Raw genomic sequence first — 13290 nt, forward strand, 5'->3', positions numbered from 1 at the left:
TAAGAAAGGCTGAGGGGGGTGGGAAGGAACTGAGATTTCAGAATGTAGAACAGATAAACAAGATTGTACTGTGTAGCACAGGGAAATATATACAGGATCTTGTGGTGGCTCATAACGAAAGAGAATGTGACAATGAATGTATGTATGTTCATGTATGGCTGAGAGATTGTGCTCTACACTGGAATTTGACACAACATTGTAAAATGACTATAACTCAATAAAAAATGTTTAAAAATAAAAATTTTTTTTAAATTAAAAATAAAGGATTAAGACAAAAAAAAAGATATGCTAAAAAAAAAAAGGCTGATATTGATGCTTGAATAGAGAAAAAAGAACCTATTGGAGAGGATGAGTATCCTAAGACCGGGAAGAGATTGACTTGGGAGGGGCATTCCATCCTATAGCAAAGATTCATACTCCACTTCCGTGAAGCACACGATGGCGAATGGCTGTTTAGCCTAGTTTCCTATAAAACAGAGTCCAGGGCAAAGATTAAGGTAGTAAAACTTTACTTGGGAGATGCAAGCCCAGGGCAGTGAGAGTAAGGAAAAGAGGGAGAAGAGGCATAGAAAGATGTGAAACAATGTCATGCAATGAATTACCAGCTGAATATTGCTTCAGAAATCAGGAAGTTATTGTAGGTTGTTCAGCAGGCATGTCCACTTAGCATGAAGGTCTTCTCCAGTCAGGTCTGCAAGGAGAAATGGCACCTTATAGCAGTCCACAAGAACCAAAAAAGACCAGTAATTGTTCTTGGCTTCCTCCTGTCTCCATTTCTCATTGGTCAAGGTTCACCTCATAGGAAGGTAACTCCCTGAACCTCTGGGTTTCTCCTCCAGCCAGGCCCTTGGTGATGCTCACAAAATCACATCCTGTATCCTGCCGGATGTGGATATTTCATCCAAGCCTCAGATACAGGGTCAACAAGGTTCACGTGCCACACTGGCCAAGCAAGGTGAAGGAGGAGGTAACTGGGAGAATTGGAAAAATCATACAAGGTTTGTTACCATAGAGTGCAGGGTTGGGCCTGAAGACAGCAATGGTAAAGACAACTGCCACTGTGCTTTGATCTCATTTTTCACACAGGTCTTTGTATGAGCCTAGGGATGCAAACCATGACAACTTAGAGACTGGAAGTTCCAAATCAGATTGAATTTGATACTTTTGAAGTAAAGCAATGAGACATCTCTTATCATTAAAAGCTAGGAAGGAAATTCATTATCAGTTATAACTAGAAAAAAATATAGCATAACTATTGGCATATAGCAAGTGCTCATTTAACTAATTCATATTATTTCAATTCCCCATTAACCTTCCAAAAACTAAGTGTCTAAGGAAAGTAATAAAGAATTTTGTTTAAAAAAAAGAATTTTAATAAACACACAGACATAGAAAATAAATTATGGTTACTAGAAAGGAAAGTGGGGGAGAGGAATAAATTAGGAATTGGGGAATAACAGATACACACTACTGTATATAAAATAGATAAACAACAAGGACCTATTGTATAGCACAGGGAACTATATTCAATTTCTTATAATAAGCTATGGTGGAAAAAAAAATCTGAAAAAAAAATATGTATAACTGAATCACTTTTCTGTATACCTAAAACTAACATTGTAAATCAACTACACTCCAATTTAAAAAAAAAGAAGAAGAATTTTGTTGACTTTTCTCACTTTGAATTTGGCTGAAGGGAGCAAAAGATATGATGAAAAGAACTTAAGCTGTCTGTGTCTGTTGCCATCCTCACCTTCGTTTAACTTTGAGATGTTACTTCCACTTTCTAAAGAGCAATGTCTTACCTCAGATTCCACCAAGAACTTAATACATGTCAGACATTGTGTTAAACATTTTCATTTATTTTATTTGATCCTCATAACAATCCCTTGTGGATGTATTACTTGACTACATTTTAGAGAATATAAGTTTAGAAACTGGGATCTTAGGCTAAGTTGCTCAAAGTCACATTGCTGATAAATAGCACAGACAGATCTTAGAGAAGACAAAAATGCTCCCAAATAATCAATTATTAATGTTTGTGAAATATCGGAGTGAAGATAGCACTAAGAACTAGACAATTTTCACTTAACCTGTTATGAACTTCAAGAAAAATTTAATAACTTTGTACCCAATATGGGGTTAACCTTATGGAATTCCTTTTTCCGCTCAATGAGACTAGCATTTTTTTTTTAAAGAACAGCACCAAATCACGGACTTTTTAAATACTTGAATTAAGAAATCCATCATCTGGAGATGGGTAAGCATGCATCACAACCAGACTCAGGAACTGCAATTTTAGAATTTGATCAAGTTAAATGTTCTCTATTTGCTGCAGATAAAAATGGCCTTAACAAGTGAAACAGTCACATCTTTTCAGCATGCCTCCCTATTTTTCAGTGTTTATTGTACCAGTGTCTTATGTCATATTATGAACTTTATTGCAGATACTCATCATTACTGGATATTATGCCGAAAATGAGATTTTGTTTTCTTCTTCCTCATTTGCTCAGAAAGGGCAGTCAGAGATACGTGAATGGATCTGAGCACCACAATGAATCACAGAACACAGAGACTCTCATTAATATTTAGCACAACTGGAGCAGGTTGCATCTGCATAATTACCTATCATCATTTTTGTATGTATGTGTCTCACAACTTTGATGTGACACAGAGCAGTCACTGGAATGTTTTTGTTATTTCAGAAAAACGTCTTCAACTGTGGTAAGAATGCCTTGGAAGGCGGCTTAAAGAGATGTCCTTCAGGAAGAAGCACTTGACCTTTTAGAAAGAACAAGAAAAGTTTTTCATTTTTACATGTTTGTCTGGACAAACAAAGGGCATTACTTGTCAGCACCAACTTTATTGCATATTCTGTTCGCCATAGAAGGTTTTGAACAAACACAGGCAAACGTGCATGCATGCACTAAACTCAACAGATCATTCTGTTCCAAATCCATAATAAGAGTAGCTCCTACTCACCTAAGGCAATTTATACCCAATTGTCCAAATATACACAGAAATCCAACTTCTATCTGATCCCAGGGTCCTGTTATATTCACGATAAAGCCAAGAATCTGCTTTTTTTTCTGTTTTTAATTTTCTGGTGAGTATTTGTCATGCCTGGTATGGACACAAAAATATGTGAAAAACAAAGAAGTAAAGTTCTTCAAAGACAGAATCAGAACTTTGTTTTGATGTTGCCTCTATGGAATAGCTGGGGAAATTTTTCTGTAATATAAATCTGATGACATTACTCCCCTGAGTGAAGCCATTGGATGGCTTCTCACTTCTCATAGCTAACCAGACTCCCAGCTGACTTCTGGCTCTGTGATCCCTTGAGTTAACAGTCCAGCCATCCTGCCCACCTGATATCCCGCCATGCACCATGCTCTTCCTTCCTTTTTGTCCTCAGCATACAATACCCCCCACAACTGTGATGCCTTCTTCCCACTTCACTGGTTAAATCCCTTCCTCTCCTGCCTGCACAGAACACAGAGCACTTACTTGCCTTTTGATCTCCCAGTCTCCCTTATAGGCCTTCCCTTGAAGGCAAGAACTGGAACTTGTACCATGTTACATCCCCAAGGCCTGGCTTCATGCCTGAACTATAGTAACTTCTCATTTATTGAGTGAATGAATGGAAATCTTACTATCCTCAAACTATTTATAAGTGATTAACGTGTGACAAGGCAATTGTTCAAGTTTTTATTAATCTGTGACAGACTAATCACATGGTATTTTCAGTCTCCACTCTGAAGGATGTTGTAGGTTGATTTGTTTGACATCAGTTATGATGAAGGATGAGCAGTCTGTGTTTCATTTCTCAGACTCTCCTGGAGTAAAGCATGACTAGGCATATGACCTTGAAAAGTTATTTCATCTTCCCATGCTGGAATGTCCTCATCTGTAAAATAAAGATGCTTATAAACCTTCCTTCACAGTGCTGTTGGGAGGATGAAACACTGATAAAGCATGAATTATGCTTAGCACTGGGCCAGGCGTGTAGTAAAAACACCATAAATGTTCACCATTGTAATTAGTGCCTATCACACACAACTGACTGCCAATAAGTCTTGTTTCACTTGGAGGTCTTATTTTACTCTTCTTTCTCCTCATTTCCTTTTCAGTGGAATGATAGAATTGAAATAGACCATCTCTAAGGTCCTTTTAGCTCTAAAATAGGTTGTGAAATGTGTCCAGAGAACTCTGCATTTGTAATAACCCAGAATGAAGGACAGCAGGGTGGGAGAGGGATGTCAAGGATGGCATTCATGGATATAAACATACTCCAGGGAAGGAGTACATTCCGAAACATTTTCCAAAAGATCAATTAAGAGGGACTGAGGGCAGGAAATACGATCAAACAAACAAAAAGCACTGCATTTTCATTTCTTTCGGTCAACTGTTTCAACTATCAGAGAGGAGATATCCCTCATGATAACTTTAGCCTTTGTGTATCAGTAATGCCAATTCCATGCACAGACAGAAGCAGACAATAGAACAGCTGGTCTCTAGCCTACCTGGAAGCAGGAGAAGGGATCCTATTGCCCAACTTACTTACCACTGTCTAATTAAGCTGAGTCATTTAGGATTGCATTTGGCTGCATGGAACAGAAACCAGCTAAAGCAGCTTAAATAAACAGAAGACTATAGATCTCATTTTACAAGGATGCTCAAGGTGGACAGCCCAGGCCTAAGACAATTGTTCAAGGAACCAAGCTCCTTCTATACTACACTTTGTCATCCTTAACATGTGACCTTTGTCTTTATACTCACTGGACAGCTGCCACACCTTCAGACATAAACTTCTCAGTCCAGGCAGGAAGAAGGGGAAAGGGCAAGGGACAAAAGACACATGCCAGCTGAGATTTTTTTCCCCTTTTATTCTTAGAAAAATTATAGTTTTATTTCCTGGAAGCTCCACCAATGACTTTCATTGACCAAAATTGGGTCACAAGGCCACTACTAGTTACACATAATTCTGGGCACATTGCCACTCCAAATAAAAGCATGGAATTCTTTTACTAAAGAAGATGGATGAAATAGACTTGGTGTAGGGAACCAGCATGTCTGCCACTTGCCTCCTAGTCAATAATGTAAGTTAGGCTTGACTAAAACACAAAGAAACATAATATACATGTTGTTTGGCGACAGCTGAAATTAGATTAAGAGAAACAGGCTGACAACAAGACAACTTATATTGTTCAGAAATTAATCAAGGTTAACCTTCCTTCTCCTTCTTCTCCTTGGTCTCCCTTCCATCTCCTGCCCTCTATCTAAAAAGAAAATTGTGTTTAGCACATCAAAAATCTTTTACCACTGAGCCAAAAACTTTCCAAATAGATTCCCATGCCATGTTATGTAACATTTTTCAAGTTAACAACTTTCAAGTTTTTCTATTCATTTTTATCAGAGATTCATAACATATTTCTGTGTTAAATTTGTCACATTGTTTCTCAATTTCTTTTTTTCTTTCTACTGTCTCTATTCTGAGGGTGAGAGAAGTAAATGTTCCAAATTATTAGATCCCTAGAGATTCCATATTGTGAAATCCACAATTACTCTTTTGTCTTTTCAATAGTCTGTGATACATAGTTTAAAATACAAGATAGCTCAGCATAGAGAATATGCAGGCTATATAGAGGAAACCTCTAGAAGTAAAACCGTGTTGACTTAAAAAAAAAAGTGAGAAAATATGAGAGCCAGCAAGTTTCCTACATGTAGACATGCATCTAACTCAAAATATTTGTACAAGATCAGCTAGGAGATATTCAAAATATAACCAAAGGAGCTAGACCTAAATATCCAAGGCTCTAAATTTTCTAAAACAAAAAAAATACCCAGGAAATTCAAAGCCAGAATTCTTGTAGCAAAAATTGCCCTTGGACTTGGAATGCCAAAACAATATCATGAAAACAGGAGAAAAGTTTGATGCAATCTACTGAGAGATAAGAAGAAAATGTAGCACTTTAGCCTCATATTTTGGCCCAATGATTATTTCCAGATAACTTAAGGAAAGTTTTCTGTGCAAGTCAGATTCTCTAGATTGTAGGGATTATCCAATAGGCGCTAAGTGCTTCTCTACACAATCACTGAGATAATATACATGGTGAAAGGGTGATAATCACGTAGGAATTTGATCAGAATTTTAGTCTGGGATGAGGAAATATATTTAATCACGGTTGCAAATCAGTCAGTTCCATTAATACAGAAAAATGTTTTCAGGTTGATAAGAAGACAAAGCAACCTATAAAACCATAGTTCAAGACCCGAACAGATGCAAGTTACAAAAGCACTCAAACCATTCTCTGCAGTCTACAGCAAGACAAACAGGTACCTGAGCAGCAGGAAAAGTGTGCTCTGACCTCATGCCTTCGAGGACGAAGAATTGTTTGCTCTTGTTCTTATTCTTGCTGTCATTGCTGTTACTGTTTCTTAACCTTTGAATGTTCTCTTGCATTGCTGAGTAAAATGTTTTTAGTTTCTCATTCCATATTCTGGAGGTAAAGTATACCTTCTGTGAAAATATAATTAGCCAAGTTCCAGGATCAGTTAAAGAAAATTAATGACACATTCATCCAGACCACACACCAGTATGGTTGGCTGAAAGCAGCATCAAATGAATCAAAGAGCTTACTCTGTTAATAAAAGCAGAGAAAAAACAATGGAAGCTGATACGAAGCTACTAGCCCAGTGGAAGGGATACACTTAGGACCAAAAGAAATGCTATCTGTTGAGAATAAAAATCTGAAATCATTTTTCAGTTGGCTGAAAAAATAGAATATACCAACATATGCAAATAATAGAATCTTTCCTTGCCTACTACCAGATTCCCCCTCTAAAATGTAGCAGTTTATGTTTTAAGCTGTGTAGCAATATCAAGTCTGCACTGCCAACCTATTGATGCTCTCTGTGAACGAGACTATATTCATTACATTTCCCAGCTGCCTTTGCAGCAAGGTGGAAATGATGTGGCTATGTTCCCACCAATGGGGATGTAAGTGGAAGTGGTATGTCCCTGATGGTCCAAGGCAATTGAAGTGTTTGTGAGTCATCCATACTCCCTCTCTGCTATCCATGTGGCTAGAAGCAAAGCCCTCCAAGATGACAGAGTTTCAAAGTGAAAGCAGCCCAAATCCCTGAGTCATTGTTGGAGCAGAGGCTCTGAGCTGACCTGCCTGGCTTGTCTCATCTTGTGCCAAGAGCAGGACAGAGTTGAGCTGCAGTTAGGTTTGAATTTTCTTGGGTGTGTTCTCATATTTCTTTTCATTTAAAGGAATGAATCTTTGGTCACACTGGTGAAAATGGAAATCACTTTTTTCTTTTCTTTTCTGTTTTTAAGAAAAAAGTAAAAGAAGCCATCAGTTTGGCAAGTGAAAAAGCAGAGTAAATGCTCTTGTCTTAAGATGATTAAACAATAATAATTTCTTCCTTCGATGACTGAATTAATAGCAAGACTGCTCACATGTGAAAAATTGGTACATGAGTTCATTTAACAAATATCTATTAAAACTTGCTAAGTGTCAGGTGCTGTTCTAGGCATTTGGCTCATGTCAGAGAAGAAGACAAATAAAGACCCCTGCCCTGAAGGAGTATTCACTTCTGTCAATTGCCAAATTATCTTAAATCAGTTCCTCTTTTAAAAACACTCATTCTCGTGATCAAATAGTTTTTAAAAAGAAGCAATTTTGTGGGGGAGAGTATAGCTCAGTGCAGAGTGAGTACTTAGCATGCACAAAGTCCTGGGTTCAATCCCCAGTACCTTCGTTGAAATGAGTAAGTAAATAAGTAAACCAAATTACCTCCCCACCAAAAACAAAAACAAAAACAAAAAAAGAAGCAATTTCTCCATATTTTTATACTCAATATGCTCTTTATCAAATGGCATCACCCACCTACAAAAAGACAACTTGCTAAATATATGTACCTCTTGATTTTCTATGAGATTAGAGCTTTGGCTCTAAAGAGTTACAACAATTTATATTTGCTGACCAGAAAGTCTTTAAAAGTGAGGCTATTGTTGGTTCCCACAGGTGTTCTTTCCCTTGAAGATGGGATAGCAGCAAATGTTGTTGAAGAAATTAAAACAAGTGGGGAGTTTGGGAGACTGGTTATATGCCTTCCTTATGGACACTTAAAGAAGGAAAACGAAGATATTTCTCATTGTAACACACTACTTTGCATATTACTGTGAAACTTGTCAGGTCATATTTTAATGTTCTTAATAACTTCTTCATCTTTTCAATCATAAGATGTAACATCCGGTTACCAAGCTTGAGTATCTGCTCTCTTTCAATATGGAAGGATTTAAATTATCTGGTGAGTGACTTCAGTTATTGAAATTGGCTATCTATTAAGACTGGAATTCATAGAATCACTTTTCTCCTTTTTTGAGTAAAGGTAGATTTGTTTAGAGACATACATACTGTATGGAGTATAAGCTGTTTCAGAAGTCAAGAGAAAGGCCACAAGTTGTGGGGTTGGGTGCTCAGGTTAAAGTAAAAGTAGACACATGCTCCATAGACAGAGTGCAAGCCGTCTCTGAAGAGGAGGGAGCAAGAGAGACCCATAGAATTGCTTTTGACTTCAAATGTTAAATCCTCAGAGACTCTACTTAAAAGATCAAGAAAGTGAAAGAGAGCAGTAGAACCATTGATATAACAGATAATTCTGAATTTTGTATATCGGGGAGCAAAATTTGCCACCCCAAAATGTCTCTTTGTCATGTTGACTATTTGAGCTGATAAAAATCAAGTTCCAAAGGACTCATAAAGGAACTTTAACTTTTCCCCTAACTGCCTAAAAATTTTTAGACAGAGGGCCCATTCCATAATAGAGCTATCATCAGAGATACCTGTAAAAAATATGGGCTAAGTGTGGTGGGAGAAACTCAGCAAAGCCTAGGGTTCAGAGTCTACTCTGTGTCCCATTGTTTCTGCATGGCCCAGCAAACATTTGTTTACCAAACATTTGTTTTCTATCTTCATGTGAATAGCCTGCCTCCCCTTTGAAGTCCCAAACCATTACTCCCAACATCTTTCTTTGTCTTTAGCTGAAGATGGTATTTAAGGTGAGATTTTCAGCCATTTTGGCAAATTACTCATTTCTCCTGTGTCTCTCTCCTGTATGTTATTTACTTTTGTTTGATTTTCTCCTGTTAATCTGTCTCATGTCAGTTCAATTCTTAGCCTAGCCAGGAGAACCTAGAAGGGTAGAGGAAAATTTCTTCCTCCCCTACACGTACATATCGTTTTGAGGCACATTACTATTTGACTTAATTTTTATAGATTGATATTAAGATTAGTAAGCAACTGAATTCAGGTAGTGTGTGTGTGTGTGTGTGTGTGTGTGTATTTGTGTTTTCCTGGGGATTATGGCAGGAAGTGGATATTGGAGGTAATGCTTTCCTAAAGTGTGGAAAATAGCAAGAAACAAAGGCTAAGTAAAAAGGTTATAATATTAATAGTCATAGCCATCATGTATTAGGTGTCTGCTCTAGGCCAGGTACTTTATATATGCTATCTCATTTAACTGTAAATATTTTTCTTACTTTTTGGATGAATAAACAGGACTCAGAGAGGCTAAACAAGTCCTAGACTTTAAAGCATCCAGCTAATAACAAGTAAGGCTGATATTTGAATCTTGGTCTGACACTTTAGCCAACATACTTGCACATATGGCACAAATCCAGTTCCCATAAAAGAGAACTCAAAACTGGGTGATTGTTGATGGTTGCCTGAGGGTTTAGACTTTGCATCAGACAAGGGTGAAAGGCAGTGTCACCATGCAAAGCTGAGTGACGGGTAGCCTTGCAAGCTGGTAGAGAAGGAGTAACTGGGTACTACAGGTGTCCAAAGAGGAGACCCAATGGGATAGAATTAAATAAAACTTGAGCCATTATTGTTATGGCTTAACTCTTTGAGTCTCTAACCTCCTTAAAATAGCAGCCTATTCTCTCTTAGGAAGAAGCGGGCCCCCTGTGCCGCTCTGAGCCCTAGGGCTTTCCCAGGGAGCTCACAGATAAAACAGGCCTCTCCTTTCATCTGAATCCCAGCATTATAAGGGAACCTAAATCTGCTCAACAGGTTCTGAAGATGTAAGAAGCCCAGCGACAGCAGGACAGTTGACCTCATTTTTCAAACTTGATTCAGAATAACCCTCATCGTTGTCTTCCCCTTGACGCTCGCGGGAGCAGGAGCTGAAGATCCAACACCATATATAACTACCCTCTCCTATCCAAGAGGCCACGATGAGCCCCCGTATTAGGAGGCAAGGGTTTCTACAGCATTCACTGGAATTTGAAGGACAAATTAATTACCCTTCTCTTCCTACTAAGTTCAGAACAAAGTGAGAAACATATAGAGACTTCAACTGGAAGATCAGAAGGTCAGTTTTATTGCTGATGGAGCTGGATGGAAAACAAGATTTGGACCAATGCCAAAGGGACTTCCTAATATGCAGCCTCACTAAGCCCACTGACTTTCCAGACCTGTTTGTTAGAGCCCAGGGTAGGTTTCCTGCCCCCACAGGCAGAAACTTCCCAGGAGCTTTGTCAGATGGAGAAGAAAATTTCCACTCCTTGGCAGGGCATTTGCAAAGGGAGAGAGCAAAAGAGGCCGCCATATGCAACAAGTGGCCTCTGCCCCCATATCTCCCTTCACAGGAGGGTCATAGATGAAAAGATTCTTGCTCTCTCATCAACTAGATAAATCAGTCTTCCTCCCATGGGAGAAGTAAGTGGTATAGAAAAAGGCCAAAGTTCAGTGTCTTGCTACACAGTCTATCCTTGGGCCAGGATGGTCACCTGGAAGCTTCCTGGAAATGTGAACTCTCAGGCCCCATTCTTACTAAATTACAATCTATGTTTTTAAAAAATCCTCAAGTGATTTGTCTGCACATGAAAGTCTGAGAAACAGTGCTTAACAGAAGGCTGTCAAAGAAATCCCAGGACAGAACAAAAGAATTTCCCCAGTAGAACCTTAAATGGGATGATCAGGGGAGCCAAAGACCATCTTCAGTATTCCATAGTGAAGCTTCACTTGATGTAGGTAACATAAGATTTTTTTAAAATATTTGAGATTTAAAACTAGAGCTATAGCTTCAATTATCTCAAACTATATGAATTATGTAAAATCCTGGACTGCTTTTAGTGAGCCCTTGCCAAGGTAAAGACAGGGCAGAGACAAGGACGAAAGCAACAGAATATAATATGATTGCGCTTCTTCACTTAAGAGTTCTCAGTGTCAAGCATTTCAAGACCTGAGCGTCACCATCAAATGGAAGAACCTACATGACAAATCCTGCTTGGTGTCCATCATGTGGAGAGCTCTTGTGGTCTACTTCCAGCTTCACTGAATCTATACTGTGTCATCTTTATTTTACAGATAGCTCAGAGTTGGAAATAAAAGTTGAGAACTCTCTTGATGGCAAGTTTAGTATTTACTGACAGATGTTGCCGTATATAAGTGAGTCCCAGTTATTTACTCAGTTCTTTGATAACCCAAATATTTTATTTACTGTTCTACCCTATGGAGTGGTCAGAGATGCAATCCGTTCTGTGACTTTCACATACATATAGCCATAAACAAAGACTATTTTTAACCATGTTTATTGGTCTCCCCCTTAAATGTCAGTGGTAAATTTTTGCCAGCAAATGGCTCTCACCTCATGGCCACAATCTGCCCTTGTGTTTGAAACATTTCAACCTCAGGTTGCCAGGGTTGTTTTCCTAATTCCTTGTAGGGCTCAGCAGAAGACACCCTGCTTTGCCAACAGCACACTCGACTCCCTCTCTTGAAGTCTGTACTACTTGTGGGCTATTAGCTGATCTTTCTTCATGACTATCAATGGCACAAGGTGATAGATGGTTGGATGAAGTCTTCATGCCTGGTGCTGCCTATTAAAAAGAGATTAGAAAGAGTGTTTAGTTGATAAGAAGGGAAATCACTAACTCTTGCTATCCAGAGCTGAACTGGTATAAACTGGCACATTCCAAATGAGCCATTCCATTTACTTAACATTCCTCTTGGCTCCCAGTTAAGTGTTCAGAACATTCTAATATTGCTTATGGCTCTTACCTACAAAGTCCACTAAAAACCATTCAAGGACTGTGTACCCAACAGCATACGATGCATAGCCTTTTTTTGCTAACAGTATATATTTACGCAGAACCTATCAGCGTATTATCTCAAGATATATTAGCAGTAAACTATTTTAGAAGCACACAGAGGAGAGAAGATGGATATGTAATTTTGATTTACTAAATGCTTTTTCCTCTTAAAATGAAAGTATCAAAGGCCTGGAATATTGGGGGATAAAATCATTTTCCTTATGTGCTATTCTTTCCATGTGAATCTTTGTTCTGAAACTAATTTCACCTTAGAAGCTGTATCAGCATAGCACAAAGAAAATTTGATATTTATTCACCAATTATCTGAGTTACGGGATCAATACAGGCTGTATTGGATAACCTAAGGCCCAAAGAGCCTTTTGAATAGTGATTTAAGTCAGCTACCGAGGAAATTTTTAAAATGTTGTCAACTTTCCTAGCTGGAATATGGTGCTAAATTATATGTACTAGTTGTCTGGATTTTTCTGGGGAAATTGTCTATTTTTCATTTCATCTTAGGTTGTGTAAAACAGTCACCTACACCAAGTTGCTCTAAAGTTTGAAAATGATTGCTCATAATACTCAGATAATTCTACTTATGGGAAAAAACTATTTTAACAATAACACTTTGAGATAATGCTTCCATTTATTTGAATAACTACTTCACTAAAGCTAAGATGTCACATATTTTAGTGCCATTTCTTGCTGGCTTTGTCGGCAAACATTGATATAATGGTTTCATTTAACAGTACATTTGGAAGAAATCCCCCCAAAATGAAAAGCTGCTTTTATTATAGTCAAGCCCATTTATAATATAGCAAACCATTACTAGTAATGCTGGAGGGATAATTCAGAATGCTATGTCTGAGCAGAACTTTATTATAGCTAAGTGTTCTACATCCATTTTTTTCATTTGCTTTCCACAATAATTCTGTGAGAAAAGCAAGTCAGGTAGCACTGTTCCTATTGTCTTACTGTCTGGGAAACAAGCTCAGAAAGGTGATAAGACCTGCCCAAAGTCATCCAGTTAATGATGGATTTGAACACAGACCCGGGCCCTCCCTCTGGCTCTTTGTCCAGTTCTATGCAGTTGTGATAAAGGATAAGGGAGACATTTCTTACATGAGGACTGCAAAACCCCAAGAGAAATGAAAACATTCTAGCTCTGCTCTGCAAAT

The 13290-nt window shown here is 38.2% G+C and overlaps 1 long non-coding RNA gene across 1 annotated transcript in view; it reads right to left on the minus strand.

Annotated features, from left to right (window-relative positions):
- Positions 1-309: 309 nt before the first annotated feature.
- The window catches only part of LOC106730096, a 92013-nt gene continuing 79032 nt past the window's right edge, over positions 310-13290 (minus strand). The window contains exons 8-14 of the long non-coding RNA XR_004322009.1: positions 11668-11899; positions 6341-6520; positions 3735-3907; positions 2983-3123; positions 2626-2781; positions 1008-1100; positions 310-691 (exon numbers count right to left, since the gene is read on the minus strand). This is a non-coding gene — a long non-coding RNA (uncharacterized LOC106730096). The remainder of the gene's footprint in view (positions 692-1007; positions 1101-2625; positions 2782-2982; positions 3124-3734; positions 3908-6340; positions 6521-11667; positions 11900-13290) is intronic.

This window comes from Camelus ferus, chromosome 8 (genome assembly GCF_009834535.1).
Source record: "Camelus ferus isolate YT-003-E chromosome 8, BCGSAC_Cfer_1.0, whole genome shotgun sequence".
Taxonomy (NCBI): domain Eukaryota; kingdom Metazoa; phylum Chordata; class Mammalia; order Artiodactyla; family Camelidae; genus Camelus; species Camelus ferus.